The following is a 22,744-nucleotide window of genomic DNA, read 5'->3' as shown; positions in this document are numbered from 1 at the left end:
TTGGCTGCGGATTTGATTGCACTTGTCCCTTGTATTGATTTGCATTCTGCACCTGATTTCCACTCTATGAGAAATTGCGATGGTTCCTCTAGTTAGGATTATAAGTATTACAAAAATTTTGTTGTGCCTGATGATTTGCATTTCCCATATAATTAAAAAAATTCAAATTAGCCATGCAAGCATCAGCTACATGCTACCACTTCCACAAACCTCACACCAAGAATTTCCCTATTAGACTGCATTCGCTGTAGCTGCTGCTGGTTGAGTAACACCCAAATTTATGTTATTAAGCTGAGTAATCATATGATTTTTCATGGTTGCGATCTGTGCCTGTAATGCAGTGAACTGATCTACCTCTAATACCCCTGCAACCTTTTTAGGAGTACTCCTCGATTCTGCATGCCAGTCAAGGTTACCTTGTGAAATCTTATTCAACATTGTGTAAAATTCTTCATATGTCTTCTTAAGATCCTGTCGACCTGCTGCTGAATCCAAGAGAATCTTCATGTTTGACTCCAATCCTTGTATAAAAGTATGCACAAGAACATCATTGGATTGATGATGGTAAGGGCAATTTCTGAGCATACCCTTAAATCTCTCCCAAGCTTTGTAGAGATTCTCTCCATCCTTCTGTCTAAAACTCACGATTTTACTCCTCAAGAGGGTTGTCTTCTCAGATGGAAAGAATCAAATAAGAAACATCCAAGCTTGATATTCCTATGTAGTAATGGAGAGTAGTGGTTCAGCATGTAATTACCTTTTTGCTTCCCCCATTAGAGAGAAGGGAAAGAGTGTCAACCTGACATAATCAGAATTCACCCCTTCAGGAGTATGTATCACTGATTTCCAAGAAGGTCTATATATGCTACTGCAAATCTTCGTGTGAAAGGCCATGAAATTTCCCCGCTAAATTCAGCAAATGTACCATATTCTATTTCAATTCAAATCGACCTCCTGGTTCAGGATTTAGAATACTGCTCATTATATGGTTCGTGGGTGGGAAATCCACCTCAAAAAAAGGTTTAGCAGCTTGATGAGCAGGAACAACTGGAATGATAGAACGTGGAACATTTCCGGCATTTGGATCAATCGGTATATTTTGTTGTTCAGCCATTCTTCACCTTTGTTGAAAGATTTGCCCTGGTTCCGCAAAAGGCTCTACTAGTTCTTTGTCTCTCGCCAGTCTTGGATTTAGCTAAACCTGGAAAAATTCAAACACAAAGATCAAGTTGTTAAAACCTACACTTAATATCAAAAACCAAAATTTAACTATTTACTTATTGTACTAGTCCCTGGCAACGACGCCAAAAACCTGTTGCGACTCAGACGCACACGGAAGGGCACATGATCGTTCAAGTAATATAGTGATTTAGACAATCAGATATCATTCCCACGAGGACTAAACAACTAGAAATTTAACTAACTTTTAGTTTCAAACAATGAGTATTAGGTGTTGTATAGTATCAAGATGATATTGAATTTGAGAATTAAGAATGTAAATTAACAATCAAAAAATAAAATTTTATGACTAAAGCAAAGCAAGCAATGGTTGTAAATAGTTATGATAATAATTCCAGGGTTGAGCCTTCTCAAACAATCATACAAATCTCTATTCTTATAGTAGTGTAATTGGTTATCGGGTTGTTGATTCCCAAGGTTTAGGCAACGATCTTGGTCTCCCAACCTAAAATCTTTTATCTATTGAATTTTGTAGCTAAAACTCCCACAGAGATACAACAATTCTTCTAGATTCACTAAGTAATCTTCTTGCAATTGGACCAAACAAGGCTTCTAGGTATATCCCTATCCTAGATGCTAATTCAAATCCCTTATTTTATAAAAGGATAAGAACCTTGCTCCTTAATTTTCTCATTCTAATCTATGATTCTCCTCCCAGATTCACATAGAAATATAAATTTATTCTAATGACGGCCACACATTAAAATAGTAAGATCAAGAAATTAGGAACAACCCAGGTGATAATCCAAAAAGAAACCACTACAAAGAATATTAAAGAGTAATCATGTTCTTGACCTCAACCCCCAGAACAAAGGTATTTTAGCCACTCATGTTTGAATTAAACATCAAAAACAAGTAATTAATCTAACCCAAAATTAGTTTTGAAGTAAAGAAGTTCAAAACAAATAATAATAACCATAAAAGAAGAATTCTATGCTTTTCCACCACTACTATGCTTGCCAAAAAGTGTTTGGAATTGTACTCACTTATTCCTTTTATACTTGGGAAAATTTCACCAGATTTGAAACCATGATGCGACGCGTTGCTACTGGTGTTGATCCAGCTAACACGTTGCGTCAATATCACATTGACTTACTGGAAGTCATCTTTGAAAATCAAACGAAGTCAAAATCTTCACCACTCAATGCGACGCGTTGTATCATTGGAATTTACTCCTCAAAATTTTTCTAAGTATCAAATTATTAATCATTGATGCGATGCGTTGACATCGCGTTGATGCACTGGAAGTTGCACTTGTATCATTCTCTAAGACACAAAACTTATGTATCAACGCGACACGTTGACATCGCGTCGATGCACTGGAACTTGTTCTTCAAAATTTTACTAAGGTACAAATCTTGCCAGTCGATGTGACGCGTTGAGATCACGTCGTGTCACTAGAATTTTTCTCTAGTTCCTTTATTTCATCTCATCAATCGTCATCTCCTTTTTTTCTCTTTACTCCCATGCATCTCCATATATTTTTTACTTTAATCCATATGATATTTTATCTCTTCATTATGTGCATCCGATTTTCTTCCAAATCCATAGTAAATTAATCCTGTATTTCTAATCATATTGGTTAGCCATAAAAAACAATTTAACTCGCACTTTAATATGATTAGCACACTTTTTATTCTCAAAACAAGTCTAAATATGGGTAAATAGCGGTGTTTGGACATATAAATACGCCCAAAATCATTGACCTCACCTTGTAACAATTTGTTTCTGAGGTTGTTCAACTTAAGGAAGGTAGACTTATCCTTACCATGAGCCAAAAACTCCTTCCTTGATAGTCACCTATAATATCATTAAGCCATTAGCTAGTCACCTGTAATATCATTAAGCCATTAGCTAGAGTTTGGACCTCTCTAGACAATGGACTCCTCAACACCTCCAACCATGCCAAACTTTCGACGCTTGCTAGTTTCAGATCAATGAGTCTGTCACCATATTAGCCTTACTCAAATGATACAGAATTAAGATGTCATAGTATTTTAACAACTCCATTCACCTTCTCTACCTTAAATTCTAGTCCCGTTGAGTAAACATAGGGTGAATATGGTGGTTCGTTAATACTTCACACTTTACCCCATAGAGGTAGTGTCTTCAATTTTTCAAAGCAAAGACCACTGCTGCCAATTCTAAATTATCGGTGGGATGGTACTTCAACTGCCCCAAAGAATAAGCAATTACATTCTAACCCTGCATCAAAATAACACCTAAATCAGATTGTAAAACATCATAATACATAAGGAAATTCGTAGCTTCAATAGGCAATGTAAGAATAAGAACCAAAAATATCAAGGTCATGACATTTTGAAATCTCTACACACACTTATCATCCCACACAAGAGGTACCTCTTTCTGAGTCAGGCGATCATACGTGAATATGTTACGACAAACCCTTTCACAAACCGACGATAATAACTGGACAAACCCATAAACTATGAACTTCTATCATATTTGTTAGTCTAGACCAGTTCTTAATAACTTCAACATTGTGCGGTTCTACCATAGAACCTTATTTAGATACCACATGCCCCAAAAAGGATATGAAAGACAACCAAAATTCACACTTTGAATACTTAGCATAAAGTTCCATCTCCGTAAGCAACACCAACACTATACGCAAGTGATATTCATGATCCCTTTACTCCTAGAGTGAACCATGATATCAAGAATAAAAATAATTATGAAAAAAGATCAAAAAATGACTTGAATACTTGATTCATCGAGCTTTTAAAAATGGTTAGGGCATTGGTCAAACCAAAGGACAAAACCAGGAACTCATAAGGTTCATAGTGAGTCCAGAAGATGGTCTTTGGAATATCGTCAACCCTACTCTTAAGATGACGATATCCTAACCTTAAATCAATCTTTGACAACACCACAACTTAATACATCTTGTCAAATAGATCATCTATCCTAGGTAGAGGATACTTGTTATTTATCACAACTTATTCTATCATCGGTAATATATGAAAATCCATGTAATACCATCCTTCTTTTTCACTAAAATCACAAGAATACCCCAAGGTTAAACTCTCGGATGAATAAAATACTCCCTTAAAAACATTTACAACTAGGATTTTAATTCTTTTAACTCTGTCGATGCCATCCTATAAGGAGGGATAGATAGGATGAGTTTCTGACTTTAACTATATATAGAAGTCAAACTTATCGTTTGGAGGAATACTAGAAAGGTCATTAGGGAACACCTCTATATTCATACACTACTAAAATGGAAGCAATTGGAGGATATGTTGAGTTATCATCTCAAAGAAGAGCTAAGAATGCCCTATACCCTTGCTTATCTATCTTTTAGGCATGGATAACTAACATAATTCTCAATGGAGTAGGTGTCATGATCCAAATCACCAGATCGAGAGGGAACCTATTCTAATCTAGCTAGATAGAAGAACCCCATACTACCCTTTAAAAAGATATACAAAAGTCTTTATTAAATAGAAATAACAAAACCTTATTATAATTGTTTTACAAATATAAATGCAGAAAATAAAACTACCCCTAGGAACTAGTCTAACTAATGTTAAGAAGATCAAACCGGAAATAACTTTCACCATGAATGCGAGAAGTAGAAACTGTTGGAGATCACTGTCCATGTCATCTATTAAATATCAACTGATCCGGCAACCAGACTAGACCCTTAAAAGGATATAGTAAGAGTGGTATCATCGGTCGATTAGGGTTAGAAAACATAAACACAATATGGAAATTACAAAAAGAAAACATGACAACATATATAATAATTTAATTTCCATCACTTTCATATATGTCTGTCACCTAAGAGTATTCCATTCTTATTCATGTTTATCATTCATCACGTTCACATCAAGTGTCACCCATCCTTACTTTTAGAGATTAGCCACAATAGTTATTATAGGTCAATCTATTTTACTTATGCCTTGATTCACCTCAATGATAAATAAAAGAGAATAATCATCACTTTGTAACAAGTACAACTATGAACACATTTTATGATAAAATACCTCAAGTTTATGAAAATTAGTATTTTCAAGTAACTCTACAAGTTAAGTCAAGTACAAGCAAAGAGAAAACAAGTCAAGTCCAACATGACCAAGTCAACAACTCTAACTCTAACAATAAACGTCAACAAACCATGACTCTAACAACAAGAATCCCAAAATATATGATAAGTAACCAGACCACATAAGAATCCAAATATATCAAACAATATCATAATCCTGTTCACTCAAGGAACCCACCATAATAACCATAATATAAATTGGTCCACTCACTGACTATATATAAAAAACAACAATATTAATCATATATCTTGTCCACTCAAGGAATCGTCAAACTTGGCTAAACCTTGTACATATATTCTTAGGTTATTATAAGCATCACATAATCATGACCTATAGGGGACGAGCTATATCTATTTACCAAAACCAAACATCAAGTATTTGCCAACCTTATTCCACCAAATCCCATGAAGATGTCTTGTCATGACCCAAACTAAGGCCTAGTCGTGATGGATATCTCAATCCCACCATGGACCGGAGACCACCCCATTAGTCTAACCTCCAAAGAACAATATAACGAGCAGCAGAAGACAACCAAAATAGTAAATAACATAGATAAATCAAATGAAATCTAAGAGTCTAAATAAGACAACCAATCATCCCAATACTTTCCACAAAAGCCTTTAAAACAATAAATACCAAACTAGGTCGGGATATGCCCCCGACCATGACAAAAGAGAATTCAAAATTTCAAAAATATAAAAAGAAACCTAATAAAATGGAATGTCTTTCTGAATGATGAAGGCTCACCATCTCACAAAAACTCAACCAATGTACTACACCACCTAATGTTGCATAGGAGTAACAATAAATCCCTCTAACCCTACATCATGAAACAATAATATAGAGTCCAAGGACAATCATTAGGGAAAGCACTGGCATGTAACGCAGGGTAGAGTGAGAAAATAATTCTATTGCAAAAATAAAGTCAAAACCAAATGTACAATATTTATAAATACATATATAGGATGTTGGGATAGGGACAAGGGTCATGAACATAAAATTTTAAAATATTAACCTAAATTATGGCTCGCTCAATCCCAAAGTCACCCATAGGCTATATGGTTCCAACTCCCCCAACTGGAAAGGCCTGGTACGTGTTAGCCGTACATACTAAGGAAATTGAGAAAAGGATAAAGAAATAAGACGATATCCATCCAAAATATAAAGTGTGCACCTAGCATACGGTTATATAGGCCCCCACAGTGGAAAGCATGGTTTCCAGTGTTGGTCCCTTGAGACTACACCTTCACGGTGAGCTACACAATTCATTTTAAGCCCAAATTAGAATAGTTTATACATAAACCCAACCATTAAACAAGGAGACTTTATTAAGGTATTTTCCAATATGGTATCATCATACCAATATGCTTTCAAGATAATTAAATTATGTCAAACCAATCCAATTAACCATTAGACTCCTAAGTTTCACTTAAAACCCAAAACCATGGTTACAAAGGGAATTCCAAACCATTGTTATCCTTTAATACTTTAATGCAATGTAATAGGTTCAAAAATAAGTTAAATTTTTTGAATAATCATATTTAAAACCAAGATTGTAAAGTGGGTTGAGGTTAATACCATTATCAATACAAAATTCATCCAATTTGGGGAAGGTCATGTCCCATATTCCAACTATTAAAACAATGCACCAATTCAATCCTAAAACCTTTAATTAAAAGAATAAAATACATTTTTAAGCATAGGGAAAACAATTCAAGTAATAATCAATCAAAATCCCTCAACCCCATTCCAAACCCATAAATTAAATCACATGAATAATGATTAAATAAGTTCCATGATGTAAAATTCAGGTTAAGGATGAGAAACATGCCTAGAATACAAAAGAATTTGAGGAGAAATAAAATTTTGGATATTGAATGATAAATTCTGTGTGAAACCCTAATATCTCTTGCCTTGGGAGTTAAAGAGGAAATGGAAGGTTTTGATTTTTGATAGCTGGTAGAAGAGAGGTCATTTGGGTGTTTGTAGTTATGGAACAATATTTTGAAGAGAGTAAAAGACTAAAAAGACCATAGTTAAAATGTGAAGAAAAAGTTTGGAAACAGTAGTCACAACTTGGGTAAGGAATTGTTGGGTTTGACCACAAGTCATGTCCTGGAGTCGTTACTCGAGGATAAAAAATCTAGCTCCTCACTATTATGATAATGGGTCCCTCATAACGACTCGTTGTGTATCACAATGAGTCATACCCTAGGCTCATTTTCAATGGACCAAGCATGTGATTCCTTACTGTCGTGGTAAAAATTCCTCCTCATGACTCGTTATGTTAGGCAATGAGTTGTGGTCTAAGCTGTTGTCACTGGCAGTTTAATATCATCGCTATTAATTGGCCATAACTTCTTACCCTGATCTTGGATTAATGCAAGACTAGTGGCATTTGAAAGCTAGTCCAACTATTCATCTCATGGAGGGTCTAGTGCTCAAGAACTTGGGGTATCAGATTACCCCCCTCCCCAGTTCATTCGTCCCCAAATAAGAAGTTAAGGCACCCATAGCACAATAAAGAAAGAATAAAAATAGAATCCTAGACAAATTTGAAATGCAATAAGAGCGAAATAAAACTTATACCTTAACAACTTTCATCTATCACTGAAAAAAAGAATGGGCACTTGGTTTCCATAGCTTTTTTTCATATCTTCCTCAGCTTCCCAAGTAGCCTCTTCTACCTTTTGATTTCTCCAAAGAACCTTCGCTGAAGCTATATCCTTAGATGTCAATCTACGAATATGCCTATCAAATATTTTACTAGGACTTCCTCATAAACAACAAATTCGTGAAACCAAGATCCTCAACAAACACTAATATAGAAGGATCACCTATACATTTTTTAGCATAGACACATGCAAAATAGGAAGAATAGAGGTCAAACTTATTGGTAAATCTATCCCGTACGCAATATTCTAAATTCTTCTTAAAATCTGATATGGACCAATGTAATGGGTTATATGCCTCCCCTTCATCCAAATCTCATGACTCCTTTCATAAGAGAAACCGTTTAAGAATGCCCAGTCACTAATCTCAAACTCTAATTCCCTCTGCCTCTTATCCACATAAGACTTTGAGCGACTTTGATCAGTCTTAATTCTTTCTATAATCACTTTCACCTTCTCCAAGGATTGGTGAACCAAGTCAGGACCAAAGAACCTAGTCTCACCAACCTCAAACAATATAATAGGATACCTATACCTTCTTTCAAAAAGAACCTCAAAAAGATTCATCTGGATGCTAGAATGATAACTACTATGGTAAGAAAACTCAATAAGAGGCAAATAATCAACCCAAATTCCCTTAAAATTAATCACATAGCCACTTGGCATTTCTTCCTAAGTCTCCACTTGTCCATCTCTTTGACCATGAAAAATGATGCTAAGTTCACTTCAGTACCCAAAACTTTTTGAAACAAGCACAAAAAATGAGAAGATAATTGCATACCTTGATCTAAAATGATGGACATCTATGCTCCATGCAGCTTAACTATTTTCTTAGTGAATAACTTGGTGTAGTCCTCTCCTGAGTAGTTAGTCCTCATATTGCAAGAAGTAAGCAGACTTGGTCATTCTATCTATAATGACCCAATTAGAATCATACTGGTTTTGAGATCGCAGAAGACCCATAACAAAGTCCATATTAATTATGTCCTACTTCCACATGGGCAACTTTATCTCTTGAGACATATCACCAGGCCTTAAAGGCTCTACCTTGACTTTTTGATAAACCATACACTTAGCAACAAAAGTTTCCACATACCTCTTAATATTATTCAACCAGTAGATTTCCTTTAAGTCATAATACATCTTCTTGTGTGTCAACTTCATCAGCGGAGCAACAATGGATGAAAAACTCTCCACAAACCTCTTATAGTAGCCCGACAAATCCAATAAGCTTCTAATATTGGTTGGATTCAAGGGTCTAGGCAATTTCTTAACTACCGCAACTTTCTATGGATCTACTATAATCCTCTCACAGGAAATAACATGCCCCAGAAAGGTCACAATACTTAGCCAAAATTCATATCTAGAAAATTCACACATAATTTTTGGTCCTTAGGATTTTGCAACATAGTTTAGAAGTGATTGGTATGATTGTCCTCACTCTTAGAGTACAACAAGATATCATCAATGAAGACTATAGCAAATAAATCCAAAAACTTCCTAAAAATCAATTTATAAGACCCACGAAAGCAGCCAGAGCACCAATCAACACAAATGACATAACTAAGAACTCATAATGGCCATATCGGGTCTGGAAAGTAGTCTTACAAATATCATTCTCTGTAATTTTTAGCTGATGGTAGCCCAAAGAAAGATCAATCTTAGAGAAACCCTAGCACTCTAAAGCTGGTCGAATATGTCATCAATCCTAGAGAGAAGGTACTTATCTCCCCTGTAACATTAGTCAACAGATGATAGTCTATACACATCTGAAGAGACTGATCTTTTTTTACACAAAAAGTATAGGGGTATCCCACAGAGAAATATTAGGGCAGATGAAGCCCTTATTAAGAAGATTCTTTAACTATTATTTTAGCCCTTTTAGTTCAATTAGATCAATCCTATAAGGAGGAATGGAAGTGGGATGAGTATTCGGTAGAAGACCAATCCCGAAATCTATGTCTCTGTCAAGAGGAATTCTAGGAAGGTCATCAGGGAAAACTTAATGAAACTCATTAACTAGGGACAGATTGCAAGGAGGGACCCTCAAAGTTAAAATCCTTAAATAGAACTAGATGGTACAAATACCCTCTCGATATCAACTTTTGAGCTCTAAGAAAGGAAATAAAACTCCTTTTGTGTACTATGGAACTCCCCTGTCATTCAATCACCGACTCATTAAGCAAATGGAAATTGACCTCTCAGGTCCTACAATCTATTGAAGCACAACACGAATATAGCTAATAATTCTCAAGATTACATTAAAATTCACCATATCAAGTTTTATTAAATCAACATATGTCTCCCTATGAAGGATGGGAACCTTACAACCCCTATAGATTTTTCTAGCGATAATACAATCACTTACCAGAGTAGAAATAGAAAAGGTGTCAAAATTAGTTGCAGGACCAAAACCATAGTGTACAACCATGTAAGGGGTCACATAGGATAGGGTAAAACTTGGATGAAACAAATAATAAATATAACACGAGAAGAGTTGTAACATACCAGTGATAATATCTGGAGATACCTCAGATTCCTGATGAGTAGTAAGTGAGTAGTGATGATTCCATCCATTAGCCGGTACTTGAAGTGGTGCCCTTAGGTGCAACAGCTAAAAAAGTGGCAACTGGGACCATGTTAGCTCCAGTAGAAACTTTTGCTATGGGACAATTCCGTTGCAGGTGGCCAAGCTGAACATAAGTAAAACACAAGTTCCTCCCCTCTTCATAATATCCATGATGAAGCTATTCACAATAACCATACATAATGTAAGGTGGGGCTGACTGATCTCTACTAGCCAGAGACTAGGCACCCTACTAACTTCCATCCTTCTATAAATATCTAAAATTTTTGTTCTACCTCTGTCCCATCTGTACTGCTACTTTTTCTAATCCCATACCTACTGCATATAAATCACCAGCCTAGACATATCCATGTTTTTATTTAACATCGCAGCCTTACACTTCAACACCAAATTAGAGGACAAATCTAAAGCAAACTTTTTTATTCTAGACCTCATATTGAATACCAACTACGGAGCATAACGGGACAGTTGCTAGAACTTCAAGGATATTTCTTCACACTTATCTTAACCTGCATCAAGTTCACAAACTCTTTAACCTTAGCTTTTCTCAACTCTCGAGGAAATAAGTGATCAAGAAAATCACAAGAAAAATCATTCCACACCACTGACTTAAAATCATCACCCCTCATCAATTCCTACTCCTCATACTACTGAAAAGACATATCCTTCATATAAAAGGCAGAAAACTCCACACCCTATAATTTTAAAAATTTTCTCTATCTCATCAATAAACCTCTGAGGATCCTCCTCAACCCTAGATCCCAGAAAGGTTAGGGATTTAAACTCACAAACTGGCCAACCCAGGTAACCTTAGATGAACTAATAGCAGGATTAACATGATTAGATCGGTGAGAATGTGATGCCATTAGTTGAGAAAACTTGTAAATAGATTGATGGAACACCGCATTAGAGATTTCACCCTAAGGTAACTGAGCATAAGTATCACCAGTATGGGAAGCTTAATGAGAACAATTAGGGATCAATGGAACCACATATAAAGCAGTACATTCAAAAGCAGGAACCCTAGACTAGGTCTGTACTCCATAAACAGGAAAAGTTCCCTCCTATTCTTCCCCAGGTGGGATAGAGGTTCCAACAGAGTTTCTACAATAGTCAGATCATTCATAATCTGAAATACTAGTAATCTAGGAGTTAGAGAAGCTTTAAGGTAACTAGACTCTATAGCCTAAAATAGAACTTAGGAAATGGAAACATTCCTAAATGCCTTGTAGCCTCTCCCTTATAAGTGTGGTACACTAAACAACCATAAAAGGGAATCTACTCAACATGGCTCTGTGGATACCCAACGACCCTAAACTGTGCTCTAATACAAAGCTTGTCATAACCAAACAAAGGCCTAGTCATAACGGGTATCTTAATCCCACAATGGGCTGAAGACTACCCACTTAGCCTAACCTCTAGAGCAGAATATAACAAACAGTGGAGGCCATTCGAAATAGTAAATAAGATAGATAAATCAAATGAAATCTAAGAGTCTAATCAAGACAACCAATCATCCCAATACCATCCACAAAAGCCTATAAAACCAAAATACCAAATTAGGTCAGAACATGCCCCTGACCATGACAAAAGATAATTCATAATTCTAAAAATATGAAAAGAAACCTAATGAAATATAAGGTCATTTAAAAAGATAGAGGCTCACCACTTCACAACAACTTAACTAATGTACCGCACCACCTAACGCTACATAGGAGTAATAAAAAAGCCTTTTGACCCTACATCATGAAATGATAAAGTTTCTATAGATAGTTAGTGGGGAAAGCACTGACATATAACTTAGGGAAAAGTGATAAAATAATGTCATTGCAAAAAAAAAAGTTAAAACCATATGCAAAAAATTTATATATACCTATGTATGATGTCGGGATAGTTACAAGGGTCATGAACATGAGATTTTAAGATATTAACCTGAACTATGTGGATTGCTCTATCTAAAAGGAACACATGAGCTATGTGGGTCTGACTCCCCCTATTGAAAGGGCTCGATGCATGTTAGCTGCACATATCGAGGATATTAAGGAAAGGCTAAAGATACCAACAAAATATACATACAAAACATAAAGTTTGCACTCAACACACGGTCATATAGACTCCGCATTGGCAAATGTAGTTTCCAGTGTTGATCCTCCTGAGACTACACCTTCATGGTGAGCTACACAATTCCCTTTAAACCTAAATTAAAATAGTTTACACATAAATTCAACAATTAACCATGGATTCTTTATTAAGGAATTTTCCAACATGGTATTGTCATACCAATATGCTTTCAAGCTAATTTAGTCATGCCAAACCAATCTTGTTAACCATTACACTCCCAAGTTCCATTTTAAATCCAAAACTATGGACACCAAAAGGCATTCCAAACAACTATTATCTATTTATCCTTTAATGCAATATAATGGGTTCAAAAATAAGTTAAATTATGTGAATAACCATATTAAAACCAAGATTGTAAATTGGGTTGAGGTTAATGCCATTATCAAGCCAAAATATACCCCATTTGGGGAAGCCTATGTCCCCCATTCCAACAATTAAAACAATGCATCAATTTAGTTCCAAAACCATTAATTAAAAGTATGAAATACATATTTAAGCATAGAGTAAACAATTCAAGTAATAATCAATCAAAAGCCCTCAACCCCATTTCAAACCCATCAATTAAATCACATGAATAATGGTTAAATAAATTCCATAATGTAAAATTCATGTTAAGGATGAGAAACATGCTTGAAATACAAAAGAATTTGAAGAGAAATCAAAACTTGTATCTTGAATGATGAATTCTCTGTGAAACCCTAATATATCTTGACTTGGGATTTAAAGAAGAAAAGTAAGGTTTTGATTTTTGATAACTAGTGGTAGAGGGGTCATTTGGGTGTTTTTAGTTGTTGAACAAGAGTTTGAAGGGAGGAAAAGATAAAAAAGACCCTAATTAAAATTACAGGAAAAGTCTTTGAACACTCATCATGACTTGGGTAATGAATCTTTAGGTCTACCCACGAGTCATGGCCTAGAGTCATTACCCAAGGATCGAAAATCTAGTCCATTATTGTTATGATAGCGGGTCCCTCATAACGACTTATGGTGTGTCACATTGAGTCATACCCTAGACTCATTGTCAATGGACCAAGCCCAATCTTTCTTACTATTGTGGAAATGAGTCCTCACCACAACTCATTATGTTAGGAAACGAGTCGTGGTCTAAGTAGTTGTCACTGGTAGTTTAACATTGCCACCATAATTTGGCCATAACTTCTTACCCCAATCTTTGATTATGGTGAGACTAGCGGTGTTGGAAAGCTAGTCCAACTAAATATCTTTTGGAGGGTCTAGTGCTCAAGAACTTGGGGTATTACATGTCAAAATACTAGTACATTCCACAATAATAAGTATAATTCCTATAGAGATATCCAAATATTTGTATATCCCACAATAAGCAATAAGTATCACAACAATCACAACCACATTGAGAATAAATAACTACATTTATATAATTAAAAACCTTTTAATGTAACCATATTACATGTGATTAACACTTAGGATATTATTCAACAAATTACTTTTCTAAATATGCATTATATAAAGGAGATAAACACTCTAAGCACTTTGTCAAACTCAAGATAATCATTTCATGTAAACTATAATTATCATTTAACACATAAAATCAAAAGTATGCCCAAAATCTAGTCAGCAACTCATAAGTCAAGCCTTATCAATTCATATTCATTAATTACAACATGCCCAAAGACCAATCCACAACTTATTCAAGAAAGCACTGTTAAGCCATTTTCATTAAATTCAATTACTTATTTCAAGAGAGAACATTCAACCCTAAGGAGTCTAAACTCTAGTTCAATGTTCATAATTTCATTCACTAATCCTATCCTTCTTTATTTATATCAAAACTGGAGACTCCGCTAATAGCCAACAACTTATACATTCAAGTTATTATTAGGTTCAAGACCTCCACTATTAACCAATTATTCAACTTTATAATCCAATTTACAATCTAGCTTTAGTCATACATCTTTACACCTTTTACATTCTAACTATTAGACTAACTTATCCTCAAGCTCTTAAGTTAAGTCACTGCCTCCTTATACCATGATAAGTCCTTATGACTAACCTCAATCAAGATTATCCCATATCCTAACCACACATAATACCAAGTTCACTATTTTTATGGTAATTAGGCCAAATTACTAGATTATCAGATCACATAATCTCATTGTCATCTATATTCATGTAATTCACATTACAGTCCACCATAATGTCATACTAATACAAAACATCCATCACGGAGTCATACATTGATATTTCAATAAATAATTAGGTCCTTATTATATTATATTTATGTTTTATCCACCCAAACTCCATACCTGCAGGCTTAAGCATGATTTCTCCCTTTAATTTATGATATGGATACAATTACGATCTGCAGATAACTACTCATAAATCATAACCTATCTCGATTCTTAAGCTACTGGAAAAAGTAACCTATGCCATGGCTGATATTCCATCTTCTTCTTCATATTTTTGAATGCTAATTATCTAATAAGTAAAAATTATAAGAGTAATTAATAAACTACTCTTCAAAAAGTTACTTTGGGAATTTAATCCCACTAGTTCTACCCTTATCAGTAGTTTACAAAATTATTGAAGGGTCAATTAGTCATTAATATAGTTCCTTCCAGATCAACCTAACTCCATTAATGTTCCCAACTGTAAATTCTCATGTTTTAGAAACAAAAACTAATATTAGGGATGTTAATTTTAGAAGTGATTCTAGGTGATATTAACCAAACCCATTGGTTTTCTCCAAAAATATCATGAACTTATGTTTCAAATCCCCAAGAATTTCACCATTAAAGGTTTTATAACAATTCTAGGATGTTAATGAATTGAAAAATAATGAAGATAATGGAAGAAACTTACCTTAATAATGAATATCTACCCATACCAAGAGAAAATCACCTCTCGGGGGCTTAGGAATGAAAATTTAGGGTTTTGGGGGCTGAAACCCATCAAAAAATGAGTTATTAACTGGTACTTATGCAACTATATCATCTTGACCTAATATAGTGTCACTATTGTATCCCCCTGACTTTCTATGACACCCTCAACTTTTTTAGCTTGAAGAACCTTCCTTAAAATGGTCATAACTTTTACTCAAATAATCGAATTAACAAATGTTGGTAGATTCAGAAAGAAGACTTAAAAACCTTTAATTTGGTGGGTATTGGGACATTAACTACTTATATTCTAGGAGTAATGCTAATTTAAAATTGACCCTATTTTAAACTTATCCCGAAACTAAATTAAAGAAGACACTTTTAACTTAACTTTGTGTTAGGCGTATAGTATGACCTTAGTACATATCAAATGCACTCTAATGATAAAGAATTTATTCTAACATATGTATCACATGATATTTGTATACCTTCACTACATATATTTTCAGTAATGATAGAACCAGTTTGTCATGACTTGAGACTATCCCCTAGTCGTAACATGGTGCCTAAGGTCACAAGTGACCCAAAGCTAACCTCATGGCTTGGCATGCATTAGAATAATGAATAATGTAACAAAAAATTGGCTAAAAGCTAACTAAGATAATTCGTGGAAAGCATAATAATGTAAAACCAAATACCTAATAAAACTAGAAATATAATAAAGAACTGTATGACAACTAATCATGCTGAAAATTAAAACATTTATCCATAATCCTCTACTCATAAAGAGTTGTTGGGATAATCCCCCAATTAAATCCAGCTAACTAAAACTAAAATAAACTGATAGAAAATTAAAGAAATGATAACTAGTCCTTGAATGATGAGGACTCACCAAAAGCTACTGCTAAATATGATGCGGGAATGTGCTAAGTGCAATTTGCATACTAAATATGTGAACCAATATTATAAGACAACATAGCACAGAAAAGTATGTGATTGGTACTTTAATATACTGAGTATGTAAGATGGGAAAGGTAGCTAACATAAACTAAATATGAATACATGAACATGTAAGCTGAAAGCAAAATCAAGAACAAACGTGTGTTGGATAAAATTATATACTGAATAATTGAATATTTGAGTACTTGGTTAAGTAAACCTGAACTGGACAAAAACTAAAAATGAACTGAGGAATGTGGGAGCTAACAATAACCAACATACCCCCAATATGAGCAAAACTGGGGTCAAACCTATAACCCTAGTATGAAGGGTGCTATTACCTTGCAAAGAGTACCAACACTGGGTGGCGTGGATCTAATAAACTACTGCCTCAAGGGACTAGGGTGTGAGTCTTAACTGGAGGGTGACCGGGACTAGGGTATGATTCTTATCTGGCGGGTTACCCCTTATAACCTATGATGGAGTTATAGTTCGAGAACTTAGGGACTTCTATAAATGTCTCAGCCTTAAACTAGAAGGCAACCCTTCATCTTGATGTCTACTTAGTGCTAAGTACCACTCCCAACTGAACATCACTATAAACTGATATATATATATATATATATACGAATGCTAAATATAGTAAAGTCTAGAAAATAGCAATATATGCATAATATGAAGTGATCAGAACTTGTTAATTGGTTCATGCATGAAATCCTAGGTGTCTGGTCTTCTTAACCCATGAGCTTTGTCTAATTCAATCAAACATGATAATAATTTAAAGCTAATCATAGTGGAGAATTTTACGAAACATATCCTAAACTCAATAATTCATTGATAATAGGAAAATTCATGATTTTTGAACATGAAAGGTGTTACTCCTTTGGGAAGAAATAAATTTATGGCATAATTAAAATGTAAATTGATTAAATTTTAAGAAAACTTCATATGTTATTTGGAATCCAACTTGAGGGGAAAGTAAACTTGAGAATTTAGAAGATTTTGGGTACTCAATGGGTGGAAGGGACCCATCTATGAAACCCCATATAACTAAAGTGGAAACCTTGGAGAAAATCCTTGGGACTAAACTGGAGATAGAGAAACACTAGCTTGCTTTTGGAGATGAGAAAATCATTTTTTTCATGTTATAGATTGATTTTATGATTAAATAGTGAATTTTAGAAAGTTTAGGCTTATATAACACTCTTGGGGGAAGCCTAAATAAGTTGGATTAGGAGTTATTAGAATAGGAAAAGACTAAACAATCCCTTTCAAAAACATATAAGTGATTTTGGGATGTAGTTGTCACCACTCATTACAACTGGTCATGAGTCATGGTCTGAGTCATGATCTGAGGTCCTAAGTTTTGAGTCCTTTTTGTTATGACAACGACTCCCCTCCTAACAACTCGTTAGGTCTGATCATGGGTCGTTAAGAGAAGTCAGAGTGAGAGACTTGATTTTTGGATTTCTTTCAGTTGTGATGATAGATCTACATAACAACTTGTTAGGATTGGTAATGAGTCATATGTTGGACTCATTGCCATTAGGATAAAATTTGGGATCTTTCACTGTTGTGGCAGTGAATCCACACAACAACTCATTATGACAGATACCATATCACTGCTAGAGTAGTTGTCATAGGCAGTTGATAGACCCTTAAGAAATTTTTAATAACTTTTTGTTACGATATCAGATTAAAACAAACAACTAGTTTTTTGAAGCTTAATCAATGTCCTATATTTTCATGGGTTTAGAGCTTACAAAATTAGGGTATTACAATATATCTACCTTGGGATCATTTTATCTTGAATGAAACTAACTAAGCTGAGAGACTAGGGAAAAGTTAAAGTTTTGCCCTGAACACTTACAAGCTGAACCATAAACTGATATCTGAATTTGTGACCGATGCATGAACTAAACTAAACTCATGAATGCATGCCATGACATAAAAATAGATGGATGGCAGAGATAGGAATAAAAGAATTAATTAATTAAGAAAAATATTACCTCATGTTGGGACTGATGAGTAGTGATTTTACCACTTATTCACACTCATCATTCCTGCACATTACCTTATTTTGAATGAATAAATGAGACATAATTATGATTAAATACACTAATATTCACACTTTGCAGGCAAAGAGCTGATAAGATCAAAAGAGGGAGATTGGAGCCAAAAAATTATCAAAAGGAAGAAAGAAAGTACAGGTAAAGACTTAGAGCAGGAACTAGCCTCAATTATCGTGGTTGCAATCTGATGATCATGATCGTGATAGTAAATTAGAATTCAAGCAATCGTAATTGCGGAGCCGCGGCTGCAGCAGTCTTGCGCAATCGCAGCCTAGCAGAAGAATGCAACCTAAGGGCAAATCTAGAAATGGACGTGGTTGATACCAAATTTTTGGCAAAAAGACTTAAACCCTAATTCATTAATCATATTCCATCTTCTCTAATTTTTTGTTTTAGCTCTTGAGTTCATAGCCTCTATTTTAGGAGAAGAAAATATTGTATAAATTTTGGGTGAAGAATACATTGAAGACCTTCTAAGAGGAGGAATAACTCACTTCCATTATTGATTTGTGGAAGTGCAATGTTTGAAGTAACATTCACTTAAGCTTCAATAAATCATTTCAACGGAGATTATAGGTATATCTTTATTTATTTATCTTATATGTAGCTATTTATCCCTCTTGGGGTTATGTATTAATAGGGGTTAAAGTGTGAGTAGGTTGTTATTGTTAGCCTCTATTCGGTAGTTCATGCTTATGGGTTTATCATTTTTATGCTAACTTCGTTGGCATTTATGGACGAAAGCCCCAAATACCCACATGGGTTTGATGAGTGAAAGCTCTAAACTTTTGAAAGTTTAAGGACATCTTTGAAAGAAGGGTTTTGGGTGAACTTTAGGAATTCACATCATTCTTGAAAGAGGGATATGGAGACCAAAGCAATGATAGACACTTATGTGTGTAGTTTGCTAAATTTTTACTGTCTTAGAAATAAGGGTGATTGTGAAGTTTAATATACCATGGGTATTATCCTAGAAATAGGGATGCCTAAATTGAGGTTTGGTTACCAAATGTTAAACACACCCATTAGGTATTTGAAAGAATCAATGGGTGAAAGTTTGGTGTTTTGTTGAATGAATAGCATAAAAATCTATAAATGAACCTACCCATATTTGGTCTACTAAATTGATGTTGATTATGAACACCCACATGTCATTCCCTTAGTAACACATAATCCCAAGATCTATGCATAATTATTAAAACTCTAATATTCATGGCCCCAAATTTATACAAGAAAAACCCAAAAAAGTGACATTAGTGTAGATACCTATCTCTCTCTTTTTTATCTTCTTGTACTATTGGTTTGAATTTACTTTGTATCTATTACTTCAAATTAATTTGATTGCCACTCACATTATTCCTCGTGGATTTGACCCGGACTTCAAAGTTGGGTAAATATCTTAATGATGACTGCCTTACACTTTAATTGACATGTAAGTTGAGCGTTATAAAAAAATGATGACATTGTCGGGGAACGATTTCGTGTATTAAGTTAGTGTGAAATTTTATCTTACTTGAATTCATGCTAGTAAATATTTTTTTAGTGATTGTCTTTTGTACGTAGATTTTTATTTTATTTTACCTTTCTTTATGGAATCTTCCGACAAGTGTGATGTCGGTAGTTGGGAATCCTATCGTGATGACCCATGTCCAATTTATGATGGACCACACTTCAGGAGAGATTTTAACTATGCTTCTAAGAGAGATATGGATCCACCATCTCGATCCTATAGGGAGTATGGGTGTTCTTTATGTAGTTGTCAAGAAGTACATTGGGATGACTGTCCAAATGCCCCTCCCCCTATTATTCTAATTGGGTTGCTGTTCTTTTTGTGAACTTGATGGGTCCTATGATGAGAAGAAGGAAGAGTAATATACCGAGTCCAATAGCTTTAACACAAGGCTACTAGCTATTTTAGACTGGGCAGATGCAGCGGAGGAGAGTGTACAAGCTATGCAACAAAAGGCATTAGGGTGGAAAAATTTCAAGATGGAGGAAATGGGAAAAGAAAAAAATATTAAAACTGTTACTACCTTGCCTATTTCCTAAAAAGAGTTTTTTCAAGAAGAGAAACCAAGCTATGATGATGATCTTGGTACCAAAGACGCCTCGGTGACATCCTAATCAGCTGATTCATATAAGGAAGAAGCCAAAATACAATAAATCATACTAGAGTTAAAAGAAGAATTAAGGTAAATCTCTTATGATAACTCTAGTTTATTTCAGGGTGAATATGGTTTGGAGGAGGCTAACCTGGAATTAGGGGTTGGGCCTCATTCAAACCACTTTTCAACATTATTATTAAAGGATGTGATGAGAATCCACCCCTCCAAACAAATGGTGGATCGTGAGGGAAGGAGTCCGATTCTTATATTTTGGGGTTTGACATTCCAAAAGAGCATATGGAACCCCACCCAACAATGGCCAAGGAACTCAACTTATGATGTACAAGGAATGGCTTATTGATGTGCTAACTTTTATCAAAGAATCCAAACCAAAAGTTTGATGTGAAGTTGGGTAAAAGGTTCAAATCTTCAAAAAGGTGAGATCAAAGCTAGCTTTCCATTTCATTACCTTTTCCAAGCCTTCTCTTGGAACATCTGTTTCTATTGTCCCTCTACCGCTCATTCATATTGAACAAAAGTTGGGACAAAGATTAAAATCTTCTAAGCGTAATCACAAAAAGAAGTGGTGAGGGCATCATGATACAACATTAAACTAATCGCTCGATGGGAGGCATCCCATCACACCAATAAAAGTGGTACATGTGCTTTTGATTTATGCATGTAGAGTAGATTTCATTTTTGTTGTATACATGCATAATCCACGAAATATTGGTACTAAGAGGAATTTTGATTGAATTTTAAAAATAAACATGTGAAATTGGCAATTTGGTCTGAACAACAAATGCAGGAAACCCACTTGTTTGGTCTCAGTTACCGTGATTGTGGTTTTCTGCCACTATGATTGTGGAGGCTGCATGACCATGAATGCATGACTAGGACCGCAATCACAGTCAACTCAATTTAAATGACCACCCAAATATCAGTTCATCCCACGATCCTCTCTTAATTTCTCTCAATATCTCTCTAATTTTTGGCATTGCATTGCATATTCAAGTGTCGATTAATCCCTTGTATCATTGAATTTTGTAAGTTGTCTCAACTCCCTTGATTTGGATACAATTACATGCTAAGAATTTTAATTTTAGGAAATGCCTGAAGTAATTTTGTCATGGAAAAATGCATGTTTATTTATGATTGTTATGTGGTTAGCTATTGTAGTTGGTGTACACACCAATGGGGAAGTCTTAAGTACCCAAAATTAGGCATTTAAATGGTTGAGATGAACGTGTACACCATGTGTTCGATTCAAAGCCCCTGCAAATTCCATGTTAAAATTTTCAAGTTTAAGGCTATGATCACACACTTTAGGCTATAATTCTTTGCTTATAATGTTGATATGCTTAGTCAAACCAATGAATCAGGGTTAAACTTAAATTTTGAAAATTGTGCAAAAACTGTCAAACCCGGTCTCAGGTACCGAGATTGTGGTACCAATAACCGTAATAATAACATCAATGATCATAATCATGGAACCTCAGTCACGGTCAACTCTCCACAATCTCCATACCTGAGGGTAGTTTTTGGCAAAAATCAAAATTTTTGTACACCCTTTGCTACACATGAAACCTTTCATAACCCTACCACATGAGCTTATCTGTTTGATCTAGCATGATTTTGGTAGGACAATGCTAATGATGGTATGATTTGCATTAATTAAATGTTTTAAACCTCAAAGATGGGAGATTTTGACAACACCTGGTTCATGGCTTCCAAATGACAAGACCTCTACTTCAATGATCTGTCAAGAATGAAATTACTCCAGGAAAGGGGTATTTATTATGATAAAGTGGAGGAGATGCTTCCATCATTCTATGCTCAAATAAATGTTATCAGGTGGATATGTTTTCTCCAGACCTCTACTATGTAAATGAGCAGTGGGTACGTGAGTTCTATGCGAACTTGAGTGTAGTTTCTCTCACAAACCAAGTGATGACAATTTGGAAAAAGCAAGTAAACTTCAGAGTGGAGAGGATTAATGAGGTATATGGGATACTGAATGCTGCCATGGGGTATTTTCAGGAAAAAGGATGCGAGCCAGGAACCTGAATGGCAAACATACT

The 22,744-nt window shown here is 34.9% G+C and overlaps 1 non-coding gene across 1 annotated transcript; it reads left to right on the top strand.

Annotated features, from left to right (window-relative positions):
• Positions 1-556: 556 nt before the first annotated feature.
• LOC124892709 lies at positions 557-663 on the top strand. Its single transcript, XR_007050392.1, has one exon. It is a non-coding gene; the product is annotated as a small nucleolar RNA R71 (small nucleolar RNA).
• Positions 664-22,744: the final 22,081 nt, after the last annotated feature.

The sequence above is a fragment of the Capsicum annuum genome, chromosome 1, assembly GCF_002878395.1.
Source record: "Capsicum annuum cultivar UCD-10X-F1 chromosome 1, UCD10Xv1.1, whole genome shotgun sequence".
Classification (NCBI taxonomy): Eukaryota; Viridiplantae; Streptophyta; class Magnoliopsida; order Solanales; family Solanaceae; genus Capsicum; species Capsicum annuum.
The sequence above is the reverse complement of the archived record's forward strand: the minus strand, read 5'-3'. Positions and strand labels throughout refer to the sequence as shown.